Here is a 15,141-nt window from a genome sequence, read left to right as displayed (position 1 = left end):
CAGCATTTCATTTTTTCTAAATGCTATTATTCTTAGATTACTTTGAGTTCATCCAGGCTATACTGAACTTTCAATAACTTAGAGAAACCATTATCTCTCTTGTTTTCATGGACTTAATCCTGAGGTCTTATCCATTCTCGTCACTTTTTCACTTGCCTTTCCTCATTCTTTCTCATGTTTTCTTAAAACTTTGTCGCTCTACCATACTTTAGCTTGCGACCTATAAATATCCATTTATAATACTCGCAACTTTCCTTCAACTTGCTTGCACCATAAATTTTCTTATATTATTCTGGAATGTAGCCTTCTATCCAAAATATGGACTATTCACCACTTCTGCCTTCCCAGTGGCACTTTCTTTTATCCCCGTAACACTCATACGGTACTTTTAACTACCCCGACTCTTGTCTGAATATATCTCAAGTATTATAATGATATTCTTCCAGGCTGAACTCTCCATGTTGGGTTCTCCTATATTTATCTCACACGATCTGATTATTCGTTTGTAACCTCTTGTTTAGCCATAACTGGGATCTTTCTGACCAATTACTAACTACGCGTTGGCCCATTCTCATATCAATATTCCGCATAATATTTCTTGGGTTACTTCCTTTGTCTTAACTTACGTCTCGCACTAGCTCCTTATTTATTAATAACAACTCGGGCAGGAACCTTTACTTCCTCTCCTTGATGTCGTGCTTACACAATATTTTTGAATCGCAGCGTATCTGTAAGATTTGGATAAGTGCCCTCTCATTCCTTTCTCATTCTTATCGCGTTCTTTCTTTATCATTCCATAGTCACTAGAACCACTTAATTCTGACTTAATATCACATCACTCCATATTCCCCCCTTTAGGGGTGTACTAAAAGCTGAAGCCACAAGGATCTATCTATAGATGTTTTACCTCTTCATTTTTGGCGTCGTTTCTCAACATCAATGATCCTTACTCGCCTTGTGGCAATCCTTCTGTACCAAGGGTGACAAATTCCCTTACTAGCGAGGGTGACACTTAGCGTAACTGGCACATACAATCTCTTAAGATTAACTTTGCTCACATTGCTTGCTCTAGGGAAACGTCTCCCTGAATGACCATTCTCTGAATTCATCATGAATTTTCTTCTGTGGTCCATTCTATTATCACCGGAAAGAATCAGAAATTACCATGATGCCGAGTACTTTCCAATCATTCAGTCCCTAATTCATATTTAGTTTATCTTGTTTACCAGTCCATACTGATCTCTGTTACTCTGGGAATTAACTCTCCCCTCTGGTAGTCGCGTTGGAGTCACAGACTTATTTCTCGAAATGAGGATATAACCTTATCGCCTATACTCTTTTGTTGTCTTAAGACCCATCACCTTTCGTCTGTTCCTTCATTTGACTATAAGTTCTGTAACACTCTACCATTTTCATCCATGTATCACACCTTATTCATAATGCTTCCTTATCTCTCTTCTCATTACTCTAGTAATATTTCTGCGTATCCATTTTCTTGTGAAAACTTCAATACGACATTCTTTTGCTTTTAACTCTCCTTGCTTCATTCATCGGCTCTTTGGGTTGCTCAACGTCCTCACTTTACTATGGACGAGAGTCACACTAAGGTAATATTTATCCCATCCAGGTTTTCAGTGCCTATCTTCTGATTTTTTTTCATGCTAGTATTCATATCTAATCGTAATATTCTAGAGTGCACCATCTGGGTGTCTCACAAGAAGATCTATTGGCATATTCGTAATACCCTTCGAAAATGTCAACTGCCGCAAACAATTCATCCATCATATCTTCTTATACTACTTCTGTTAACCCCCATAGGGAATATCTGGAATGGGTGCGGCCAGTTGTACATACCTCTGTTACTATTGAATATAACTCAAAAAGCTTATGTTCCTCTGCCTCAATTAAAAACGTTGTTAACCTTCATTAACTGGGTACCTCGTACCCTTTTCACCTTGCTCCTTTTACTTGCTGAAACTTGTACTTATCTTCTTATTCTCTCATTGTCCTTTACCATAAAGGTGGATAGGCATTCTTGCCTTAAGACTTCTTATCATAAAGGTTACACCTTTCAGTACACCCATGATCTGCTGAAGACCTCATATTTACTTATCATAAGCATGATACAAAGTCGAGTTCCTCTAATTAAACATTTCCACAACTATATCTCTTATCGATCATCTTTCTGAACGAAGGCATCATCTTATTACGAATAAAAATAGAAGCTCGGGACTTGAAATTTTATAAGTGAGCTCTGCCACACAATCTAGATTAAGAAGAAAGAGTGACAATCCTAAATGCCCAGTAACCTCCTGCTTATAAGTGTGGTGCACGACACACCCATAAACAAGACTCTACTAGACATGGCTTGTAGACTCCCTGGGACAGAACTGCTCTGATACCATTTTTGTCACGACCCAAACCGATGGGCCGGGACAGGTACCCGGTACCTTACTCAACTGAGTACCAACATAACGTATCTTTCTTAATACATCATCATATACATATGCATACGGGCCTAATAGGACAACATGATCCTTTATAAACTCAAAACATAGGCCGACAAGGCCGAACAATCTTTTATGTACATGACATATATCTACAAGCCTCTAAGAATACATAAATGTCATAAGGGTCGGGACAGAGTCCCGCCATACCAAACAATACACGTCTAAATTATACTAACCAAACGAGCAACTCCAAAGCAAATGGAGCGCACCAACATCTTTTGCTAAGCTGATAGCCTACTTAGAGGGCTCTCGACCTGTCTATCGGGACCTCCGGGCATGAAACACAGTGCCCCCAGGTAAAAGGGATGTCAGTACGAATAATGTACCGAGTATGTAAGGCATATAAATAAATATATGAGAGACATGGAAGACATATAGAGTACATGACTCAACCTGTAAGTCTGATTAACTTTGTAAATCATAAATTACTTTTACCGTCATGCATATGTGTATGAATGTCATGTCGTGCATATGTACATGTTTCATAATATCATCAGCCTCTGAGGACATCCCATCATATCATATCGGCCAATGTGGGCAAAATCATCATCGTATACCAACTGATCAGGTGGTGGTGCATATATAACGCCATAACCTTTCTCATATCCCATATACATATATATACATACATATATATGCGTATATAACGCCGTCTGAATCATATTTATATATATACGCGTATATAACGCCGTTTGAATCATATTTCAGTCACTGTGAGCAACATCATCATCATATACCAGCTGATCAGGTGGTGGTGCGTATATAACGCCGTAACCTTTTCCCATATCCCATATACATATACATACATATATACGCGTATATAACGCCATCTGGTCATGGGTCAATGCACATGAATGCAATGCATGAAAAGTACATTAATAAAATCTTCGGAGCTTCATAAGACCATTCACGTTTGAGTAATATCATAAAATAAACTCTTTTCAACTTTCATATTTTTCTAAAACCCATGAACATATGATAAAATATTATGACACACATAAATTCAAGAACATAAATATCTCTAATACTTCTATGAATAGAGTCATTCATGGAATTTGTGCATTTGCCCGTTTCGTTCAGTATAATTTGGACCATGCCAAAAGAAAGAAGGGATAACCTTAACATACCTGGAATAAGGAAAAATCCGTGTGATACTTTTGAGAAGGATTGCACCGTACTTGCAAAATCTTATGTTGCTTAAGATGCTACGAAATCTCTGATTTGAATTATTGAATATCCGCACGTTACTACGTTGCTTCAGATTGCGTTGCTATTCTTTAATACTGAAAGATGAGTATAGGGTCACAAATAGGAAAAGCTGAAAGACCGAAACACTTATTTGAGGGTTGGAACTAGACATCTCCCATTCAGCCAGCATAATTGAGATGTATGATGGAATTCTTCTACAACAGCATATCCATCACTTATAATAACTATATCACATTTTGATAGGATATTGACCAAAATAGTCTACAGATGTGCCATGAAGATTACAATGCAAGGTAAATATGATGCCATTAAACATTACAAGTCACCTCAGGTACCATGCGTCATTCTCAAAACTACCAAACTATTCTTATGTAAAGCAGAAGTTAATGCAACTGTAAAATATTTATATGTTTCATTCTGCAAGTCCTTCTCAAGTATGGTCCTCCACTTCAGCAACTATTAAGATGTACAGATATAAACATCATATGGCAACAAAAAAATGACAACACTAGTCCCTTATGTTGGAAGGCAAGTATCTTTTGGTTGCCACCTAATATAATATGACTCAAGAGTCATTCACATGCTTTATGGGGTGCTGCCATGTTGGGGAGGAGTGGAAAATGTTAATCTTTATCCATTTATTAGATAATAGGTAGTGTCCCGCTATCCGATAATTAATCAATTACCCGCAAAATTGAGAATTATTTCCACTTACTTAAAATATTATTCACTTTTCGCATACCTTATACACCTTACTATTATGGTCATATGGTATCTTGTATGGTACTAGTCTATAAATACCGAGTATTTTAGCTCGAGCTGTATTTTATCCCAACATGCCAAACTTCGACAAAAATTCATTTTCTTCGATATTACTTACCCTCTTATCTTTACGAATTTACTCATCACTTATAATCCTTATAATCCCCAAATAATCTTTTCCTTGGACTGATGTCAATTACCTTACGACAAATTCAACGTACATTACTGTAGGGTGCAACATTATCGTAACTTATTACTGCGAAGCGTAACATCACCGTCATGTAATAATGCTTGGTACAACACTGTCATAACTTAATACTGCAGGACGCAACATCAATCGTAATATATTACTGCAGAGGGTAACATCATCGCAATATATTCCTACAGATCAAAACATTATCGTAATATAATACTGCCGAACGTAATATCGACGTAATATTGCGGGGCGTAACACTTTTGTTTATATGTAATTTTCTTACTTTTATTTGAATATATGGTATTTGAATTTTTTTCTTGTATATAGCTTGAACCAAAAAAAAAAAAAGAAGGTAAAACAAAGCAAAATATATAAGAAAGGGGACGAAATACACCTAAACCACCAAACCGTACCAAAACCTAAACTTTTCCTTCTTCCCCAACCGCTACTCCCCCTCTCCATTTTCTTATTTCTTTCATCCATACTAGTGGGTGTTAATTTAAATCTGTGAGAAAGACAAAGAGGAGTAAGAAGGTATCTCCACTGCTTTTCATTTAAGGACAAAAAAATTAACTTATTGGTTTGTCTCTTCCCAATTAAGCTCATGTCTCTATATCATAAGGCCTTTGAATCTCCTTACACTTACTTGGGTTTGAATTTTTAAGTTTAATTTTACGAATTATTCCAGCAATTGATAAATATTATGCCTTATTTTTTATAAGTGGTGAGTGCGATATTGAAGATCTGATAGGTTTTGTGCCTTACACCTAATTAACTTGGGTTTTTGCTTCAATTGTTTGTTTTTGATTTATAGAGTGCTCAATAGAAATGTGCCTTTGACAAATTTCAATCTCTTCTAATGCCAAATTGTGAGCTTTACTTCTTTCTACATCTCCTTAAGTTTATGATATTTATTTAAATGCTTTTTCTTTTGTCTTTTGTGTTGAAAAGAGTTCAAAATTTTTTCACGATTCATGGCTAAGTATTTTCTTATTCCATAATTTATTGAATTTTTTTAATTAGTAACTGTACATGTATTTAAATCGGTATATATTTTGATAATTCAAATATAAATTTCTCACAAGATCATGTTATTTCATTATTTCAATATAATGATTACGGAAAGTGCTTCATACATTCTTGGATGCATGAAGATCAAGGGTGCAATGAGGGTGGCCACATGAATCATCAAGCAAATACTTATGTTTAGTTAATGTGAAATTCTGTACATTATTTTTTGTCGTTGTTACAATCAAGCCTCACATTAGCTAGTTCTTTTCTACAAATTTTAGTTATTGTAGAAGACTTATTTATTGCAGATGCTATTAATTGATTAGTACAAAAGTGTATTTTGTGAAAAATTTTAAATGTCAATTTGTGCAGAATAAGTTATTATTTAAGCTTAATATGTTATTAGTTTTAATATATTATGCACATCCACAGAATAATTAAAAAAATTACAAAAAAATCAAATAGCTAAGAAACATGGGATTTGTGAGAGGAACTGTCACTATAATAAATTAACTTTTTTGTCAAAAAATTAAAATATAATAAAATAATCTAATCACGACTTCTGTTTGATTTGTAGTCATGGAATTTTTAGTCCGTAGCTAAATAAAGATATTTTTGCCACGGACTACTATACTAAAGTAGTTACATATCTAAATTTCTGTGGCAAATAAATTTAAATCTTTTGCCACGCTGTAACACTTTCTGGCTACCATATAAAGATAGCTACAAATTTATTTGTCGTGGCAAGTGTATAAAATCATTTGCTATAAATGTATTTGTCGTGGCAAAAGTATAACATTATTTGCTATATATATAGTTACAATACAAAAATTTTTGTAGCGCTAGGTATTAATCCTTAGTCACAGACCATGTAAAGTTTGTAGCTAACTTTTAGCTACGCTACATTTTACTACGAATGCTATGAAAAAAAATATTGTAGCTAAAGTGTTTAGCCACGAAAATTTTCATCATTTGCTACGCTGTGTTTTGTAGCTATAAATGTGTTATATTGTAGTGACATCTATATACTCTACATAAAATATATTATACTCGCAATATTCAATAGATGAAGATTTCTATAAAATGTTTTGAAAATTTTAATCAATTAACAAGATATTTTGACTTTCTAAATAATGATTTCTGAGATTGGTTCTTAACTTCCTAAATAATTATCTATTTCAGAAAATGAGATAAATGATGTACTTTCAATTTTATAGTTTCTTCTCAAAAGAATGAAGTAGGTGGGTGAAATTGGGCGGGTTGGGCATTGACCTATTGTTTAGCCTATCTTGGCTCAATCCATTTTAGCCTAAGCAAGTTTTGGACTGGGTTGGGCAATGACCCATTAATTGGTTCATCCCATTTTGACCTGCCCAAATTTAGCCCAAACAACCCTTTTGCCACCCCTAGTCATCTCCTCCCACGTACGGATAGACCCTGTGGGTAGACTCCTTAGCCATTGCCTTGCATCATCCTTTAGTGAGAAAGGGAATGCTCTGAGGTAAATAGCATCATGTGATACTCCATTATAGCAGAATGTGTTCATGATTTCATCGAATTCCATCAGATGATTGTTAGGATCTTCATTGGGTTTGCCTCTGAAGATTTAATTGTTCTGAATGGTTTGGATGACTCCCTATTTGAGTTCATAATTTTTAGCATCAATGGGTGGGGGCCGCACACTGGATTGTCGCTTGTTGTAGACCGGCCTGACATAATCTCTTAGAGACCTCCCAGGCCCGAGAGCTGCATTTTCAAACTCGTCTTCAACTAGAGGTCGGTTGATATTGAATCTTCGACCCTTTTCAACCGTTTCCTCAGCAGCTTTAAGGGCTGCATTAGCTACTACTCGTGTAGCCTGTTGTTGCGCTGCCTCTCTTGCAGCTAATTCCACTTTCGTTTTATTGTTCACCATTGTATTTTGAGTTGATGTTTGATCCATAAAGGATCCACTTGACACTTTATCCCTTCTAAATAGCCGCAGGTACTTGTCTAATACCGGATTGTATGACACCAATTCCTTAGAGGATCATCGAGTCATATACCATCGTACTTAACCTGCACACAGATAAAAAGAACGTAAAAAAAAATTGTTCTTGAATTAGCACCGAAGATTATTTTAAACACTATTAATCGCCAACTCCCGGCAACAACCCCAAAATTTGATGAGCGCTATTAGTATTGTTTGGTGTTTATCCTTTTTTCACTTTTAATTGGTTCCACTCAAAACTAACCCCCACCCTATACTTATCTCTTCTCATCTTTTAGAATCAAGCACAAGGCATTAAAATGCTCAGGGACGGCTATGGATTCAGGTTGTAATGTGGTTGCCAAAAAAGAGGGAATTAGGCTCAACTGGACTAACTACGGATAACTTTGTCAATTCTTTAGAGGGGTCAAACCAACAGAAAAAGGGTTATAAAAGAAGGCCTACGGTCATCTCCAAACTCAACTATTACTTATGATTTCGCCTTGAGTCACAACCAAGCCAAGTTCTAGACCCTCTCAGGCATGACTACCAAGCAAGCATTCATCTCACCACACATAGTATTTTGGATAGGCCCTCAATTCAGACCGCAGTCACCAATGATCGTTCTGACTCACAAGGACAAGATCATACATCCCACAAGTCAGGCACAATTAATTTTTCCCACAACCAGCAACTTTTTAAAAACTTATCTAAAAGAAACAAAAAATTTACTCTAGAAAGTTTTTGGTTCAAAATCTTACGACCATAGTAAAGAACCAAACAAAAAACCCATGGAAGCACAAGTGAAGAAGTTATCCTAAAATGATAAGAAAATATTTTTGGGATTTTTTATAAAATGGAGCAATTTAAACAGCAACTATTTGCAAACCCCCACCCCCACACTTAACTAGTTCCATGTCCCATGTCACAAAATTAAAATGCAAAGGTTAAGAAAACTCTCCTGACTAGGCCAATCTATGACGGAGACAGTGCGGGGGTCCAGGTGACAAGCCCGGCCAAGTGCGCGTAGCCATGCCATGATCTTCCGCTCGGATTTTGCATTTTCCCCAGCATGTGACTCCACTCGCGTGCCCAAATCGCAAACAGAAGTGTGCATCCCCGCCATCTACTGTTCCAAAGCAACCATCCTTGTTTCCCACAAACTGTCTGAAATTCCTCTGACAACCAGCTCACACGGGGCACTAGCACCAACATCTTCCCCATGCACGTCCCTTTCCTCTATGGGTGCATCTGATTCCTCACTCTTAGCTTCAGCAACAACACCATGTTCCTTCCAAATGTTAACTTTATCAATTCGAAATTTCTTCTCTCTCTTCACCTTTTCATCCGTAGCCTTGTTTTCTGGTACCTTTGCCTCACGGCACAATTGAGTGACTAATGATGGAAAAAAGAACCCATACCTCTACACCAGATGGGGAAGTGCCATCTCATCTTGAATGATGTTAGCTACATCAAAGTCGTGTTCATTGATTAAAACACTATATCTGAGTAGCCTAGGGACCATTCACCTCAGTTCTGCTGCCGGAAGGCATCAAACGATTGTAAATGATGTATAACCAACAATTTCCTTCAAAGGTTAGTGGGGCAAAGTGAAATTTATGATCCCTGATTAACCATGCCACCTCCTTCCCGGGCACACAGATAGTCTGAAAGAACATAGCCCATAGGTGCAGTTTTTTCTTGTGCACCACAAAGTGATTGGTTTCACAAATTTGGTCCACATACTCTGGTAAGTTGTAGGTCCTTTGTATAGCTTCCTTGGAGAAATGTACCTTTTTCTTTCTAATTGTACACATGTGGTCCTTATGTTCCGGGCAATTCACATAGGATTCCTTATTAACAGCCAAATTGGCATCGTTAGGTTCTTCGAAGAACACTTCCAATCTTCACCGGAATAATTCATTATGAACCTTGGGACACTCATTGAGGAGAGATCCGATGTATATTCCCCTTTCTGGTGCGGGCTTTTTGTCCGCCTTGCTATGGAACTAGTCTTGGGTATCCCAAGAGACAAACTTGTTTTGATCATATGGGCGAGAGGATGCGGAAGCATGCTAAGTCCCTATTAAATCAACCAAATCAAGGACACAAATAGGGTCTAAATGTGGAGTAATTATAAGCTCATCAGAGATCCATATTCACATGATGCAACAACTGGTGTTCAAGGAAATCAATATGGAAGAGGTTGGATAAATGCTTCACAAATGGTAGTTGGATTCATCTATTCCAGAAGATTATGATCAAACATCTTGGAAGAACATGATTAGATCATAGGCCTCTGCTGGTTAAATGTGATAGAGATCAGGTATATGCCTTCAAATACTTCAATTTTCTGGATTCTTGGGTGAACCAACTAGGCTTCTATGAGCTACTTAGCAAAGTATCAGACATGCAAGTAACTGTCAACCATATATGGACTGTACAACAGAAGTAGAAAATTGTAGAGAAGGGACTATAAGTAGGTGGCCCAGGGAGAATATTAGTGATGAATTTCAGAAAGATACCAAATGGGAATTAGAGGTGAGTAGACTTGAGGCACTGAATTTAGCCACCATTATTGAACATTCCAGAACAAAGCTAAACAAGGACCATGCTGAGCATGTGAGATGGATGTCTATGCAAGAAGCCCTATGTCACGACCCTAATACTGCCTCAGTCGTGATGGCGCCTATCGTAAAACTAAGCCAGCCTACACAAATCCAAAACCAACCAGAAAGTCATAAGAAGTCATTTAAAACCATTAATTAACTACAATCCCATAATATAAGTTTAAACAAGCAGTCCAAAAATATAACACAAGCCCGACATCGGGGTGTCACCAGTCATGAGCAACTACAAACTCTGGCCTTCTTTGAATTAGCATTTCATGTTGAACCGTATAGTATTTCAGAGAAATCTCATGTTACCATTGCAAAATTTTGAGCTAATAACATTACTTTGCAAAGGTGATGACTAAGCCAATGACAATCGTTATTGATCTCATTCTTAAAAAATGAATGAGAGAAGTAATGTTATTAATCTTATCATACAATGTCATTTATGACATCTGAGCATTTTTTGCTGCCATAAGTGATACAACTAAGCTTCTATAACTCTCTCCAGAAGTTGGAGATGAAGTTTTTTTGTTGCTTTTAACATATGCTGATAGCTACGTTCCATAAATTGCAGAATTGCTAGGATCTTCACGTTATTGATCAATGACTAAGCCTTTTTCAATGTGATGACTAAGCCAAAGCCTTATCAAGTGGCTTGTAAGAGTCATCAACCGTAAATTAAGTGGCTGCCACGTTTTGGCATTTAAGCTTATCCACAATTTAATTAATTATTCACTAATCTCTTGATTAACTTATTAATCTCCCACTAATCAATAATTAACCAATTACCCATATAATTAAGAATTATCCCAAATTACTTAGAATACTACTTACTTTTAACACACCTTATATACCTTACTATCATGATCATGTGGTACCTTGTATGACACTAGTCCATAAATACTAGGTATTTATAGCCCGGACCGTATTTTACCTCAAAATGCCAAACTTCGATGAAATTCATTTTCATCGATTTGCTTACCTTCTCACCTTCACGAATTTACTTATCACTTGCTTGAAATAGCATAATACTTACAATCTAAAAATAATCTCATTCCCAAAATTATGTCGATTAACTTATGACGAAACTTTAATGTACGAAAATGCGGGATGTAATATGTCATTGTCCGAGCTTCCATCAATTTATTTGTGGCGTAAGTCCACACATGAAAACATGGGCTGTAACAAAAAAGAGTAGGAAGTCTGCTAGTATGGGTAGCCTTGGGTATATTCCAGTCAGTGAGAGACCGCTTGCATTAGATGTTCAGGCTTTGGCCAATTAGTTCGTGAGGTTGGATGTTTCTGAGCCCAGTCATGTTCTATCTTGCACAGTCGCTCGGTATTCCTTGTTTGAGAATATCAGAGATCGACAGTATGATGATCCTTATTGGCTTGTCCTTAAGGACACAGTGCGGCACGGTGATGCCAAGCAGGTTACAGTTAGAGATGATTGAGTTTTGAGGATGCATGGATGTGTTTGTGTGCTTAATGTGGATGGGCTTCGGGAGTTAATTCTAGAGAAGGCCCATAGTTCCCGATATTCTATTCATCCGGGCACTGCTAAGAAGGATATTGTTGCATATGTAGCTCGGTATTTGAATTGTCAGCAGGTAAAGTACAAGCATCAGAGACCTGGTGGTTTGCTTTAGAAGATTGAGATTCCTGAGTGGAAGTGGGAGCATATCACTATGGATTTCATTGTCGGACTCCCACGGACTCAGAGGAAGTTCGATGCAGTATGGGTTATTGTGGATAGGCTGACTAAGTTAGCGCATTTCATTCCTGTGGTAGTTCCCTATTCTTCGGAGCGGTTGGCAGAGAGATATATCCGTGAGATTGTTCGTATTCATGTTGTGCCCGTGTTTATCATTTCTGATTGAGGTACGCAGTTTACCTCGCATTTCTAGAGGACAGTACAACGTGAGTTGGGTACGCGGGATGAGTTGAGCACAATATTTCATCCTCAGAAGGACGGACAGTCTGAGCGTACTATTGAGTTCTTGGAAGATATGCTTCGCGCTTGTGTTATTGTCTTTGGAGGTTCTTGGGATCAGTTCTTGCCGTTAGTAGAGTTTTTCTACAACAACAGTTATCAGTTGAGCATCCAAATGGTTCCCTATGAGGCGTTGTATGGTAGATAGTGTCGATCTCTGGTTGGGTGGTTTGAGCCGGGGGAGGCTCGGTTATTAAGTACAGATTTAGTGCAGGATGCCTTGGATAAGGTTAAGATCATTCAAGAGAGACATCGTACAGCTCAGTCCAGGGAAATGAGTTATGCCGACCGTACGGTTCGGGTGTCACCCATGAAGGGTGTGATGCGATTTAGGAAAAAGGGCAAGTTAAGCCCTAGGTTCATCGGGCCTTTTGAGATCCTTGATCGAGTGGGAAAGGTGTCCTACAGACTTGCATTTCCGCCAGGTTTATTAGCAGTACATCTAGTGTTTCATGTGTGCATGTTTCGAAAGTATCACGGCGATGCATCCCACGAGTTAGACTTCAGCACTGCCCAGTTGGAAAAGGATTTGACCTACGAGGAGGAGCCGGTAGCTATTCTAGATTGTCAGGTTCGACAGTTGAGATCGAAGAGTTATCCTTCGATTTGTGTGAAGTGGAGAGGTCAGCCTGTTGAGGCAGCTACATGGGAGTCCGAGTCCGATATGCGGAGCAGATATCCCTATCTTTTCACCGGCTCAGGTACTTTCTATGTCCAATCGAGGACAAATAGTTGTTTTAGAGGTGGAGAATGTGATGACGCAAAGGGTCATCTTCTATTTTAGAACTCGAATCCGTGTTCCGAGGCCTTAAAAACCTTATTTTATCTCTCCTCGACTTGCATGTACAGTTCGGACGTGTATCCAAAAAGCCCTTATGTGAAAAATTTATGAAACAGTGATTTTTGGCCTAGAAAGTTGATTTGGTTTACTTCGATCAACATTTGGGATAAATGGACTCGGACCCGTGTTTTGACGGTCCCGGATGATCCGTAGTAAAATATGGGACTGGGCGTATGCCCGGAATCGAATTCCAAGGTCCCAAGCCCAATAAATAAATTTGTGATGAAAATGGTAATACTGAAAATCTAAGGAATTAACAAAATTGATTAATGATTGATCTCGTTGGTATCAGACTCGTATTTTGGTTCTGGAGCACAGTACAGGTTTAATATAATATATAAGTCATGTCTATGAAATTTGTTGAAAAACGGATTTTATTAGACGTGATTCGGACCTTAGGTTGAGAAAATAGAAGTTTTCAAACTCTCTTGAGGATTTCATGCAATTTGTTGTCAAATTCAAAGTTTTAGGTGTTATTTTGGCGATTTGATCGCACGAGAAAGTTCGTATGATATTTTAAGACTTGTGTGCATGTTCGATTTGGAGCCCCGAGGGCTCGGGTGAGTTTTGGATAGGCTACCGAGTGAGGTTGCATTTGAAAACTTCTCATCGCCAATGTGAAGAGAAGCTGGGCCAGCCTGTGTTCGCAATTGCGAACTTTCCTTCGCATTACCGAAGGGAGCATGACTGTGAAGGGCTTCACACTTGCGATGGCTATTTCGCATTTGCACTGTTTGCAGCTGATAAGTTTGGACTTACATGAGATTTTTCATTCATTCTCCCATTTTTCAAAACCTAAACTTCAAAAGGCGATTTTCAAAAGGCTAGTTCTTCCCCAAATCATAGGTAAATGATTCTTAACTCATTGATTTCAACCTTTTACTTCTTTTCAAAAGATTTCATCCTAAAATCTAGGGTTTTTCATGGTGGAATTGGGGATTTTTGGGTAGAACTTAGGAATTTCAATATTTGGGGATTTAGACCTCAAATTGAGGTCAGATTCCAAAACCAATTGTATATCCGGGCTCGGGGGTGAATGGGTACCCGGGTTTTAGTCCGAATTTTGGATTTTGACAAAGCTAGCCTGGGGTCTATTTTTAACATTTTGGGGAAAATGTTGGGAAACCTATAATTATGCATTGGAATTGATTTCTTTAGCGATCATTGATGTTATTAAGTAAATTATGACTAGATACGAGTGTATTGGAGGTGGAATCTGGAGGAAAAGCAGTATTTGAGCTTTTAGTTGGCCGTTGGATTGAGGTAAGTGTTTGGTCTAACCTTGACTCGTGGGATTAGGGATCCCTGGCTTAATTGCTATGTGAAATTTCATGTGCGTGGCGTATAGGAGTGGTGATGAGTACCTATGTGCCACCAAATTATTTGTCTACCCTGTTCCCATTCCCCGTTTCTAATATATTATCTTCCTATCTTAACTGTTATGTGCTTATTAATGCTTCTATGTCAATTTGCTTCTTGTTAGATGTTGTTTTCTTTATTGAAGGTATTAAATGTTCTGTCGTTTCATTGTATTACGTTATTTGCTTAAGTTGGTTTATTGGTGCTTCATGATACCTTTTGTTTGGTCTCGCTGTGTAGTAATAATTGAGGAGATCTCATAATTGTATAGATTTTTGTTTGATTTGGTTGAGGCCTAAATGTTGTGGAGGGTTTAAGCTAAATTGTGAAATATTTGTTCTTATTGTGTGATTGGTACTGACATGGTGGGATCGGGTAACATGCCGAAATAGGAGGAATTAGGGTGAAGTGTAATTGTCTGGGGGGATCGGGTTGCGCGCCGTAACAAGGAGTAATAAGGGTAGACAGGTGGGATCGGGTTGCATGCCGCAACATGAGGAATAAGGGTGATATATTGAGGAGTAATAAGGGGACCAGACCGGGTTGCACGCCGCAACAAGGAGTAATAAGGGTGAATGTTCATATTGTTAATGATTATATGGTGGGATCAGGATGTGCGCTACATCATTTTGTTATTTATGTATTTTTCCTCTGATGTGATTCTATTTTGTAGCAC

This window comes from Nicotiana tabacum, chromosome 6, assembly GCF_000715075.1.
Source record: "Nicotiana tabacum cultivar K326 chromosome 6, ASM71507v2, whole genome shotgun sequence".
NCBI lineage: Eukaryota > Viridiplantae > Streptophyta > Magnoliopsida > Solanales > Solanaceae > Nicotiana > Nicotiana tabacum.
Note: the sequence above shows the minus strand (reverse complement) of the source record.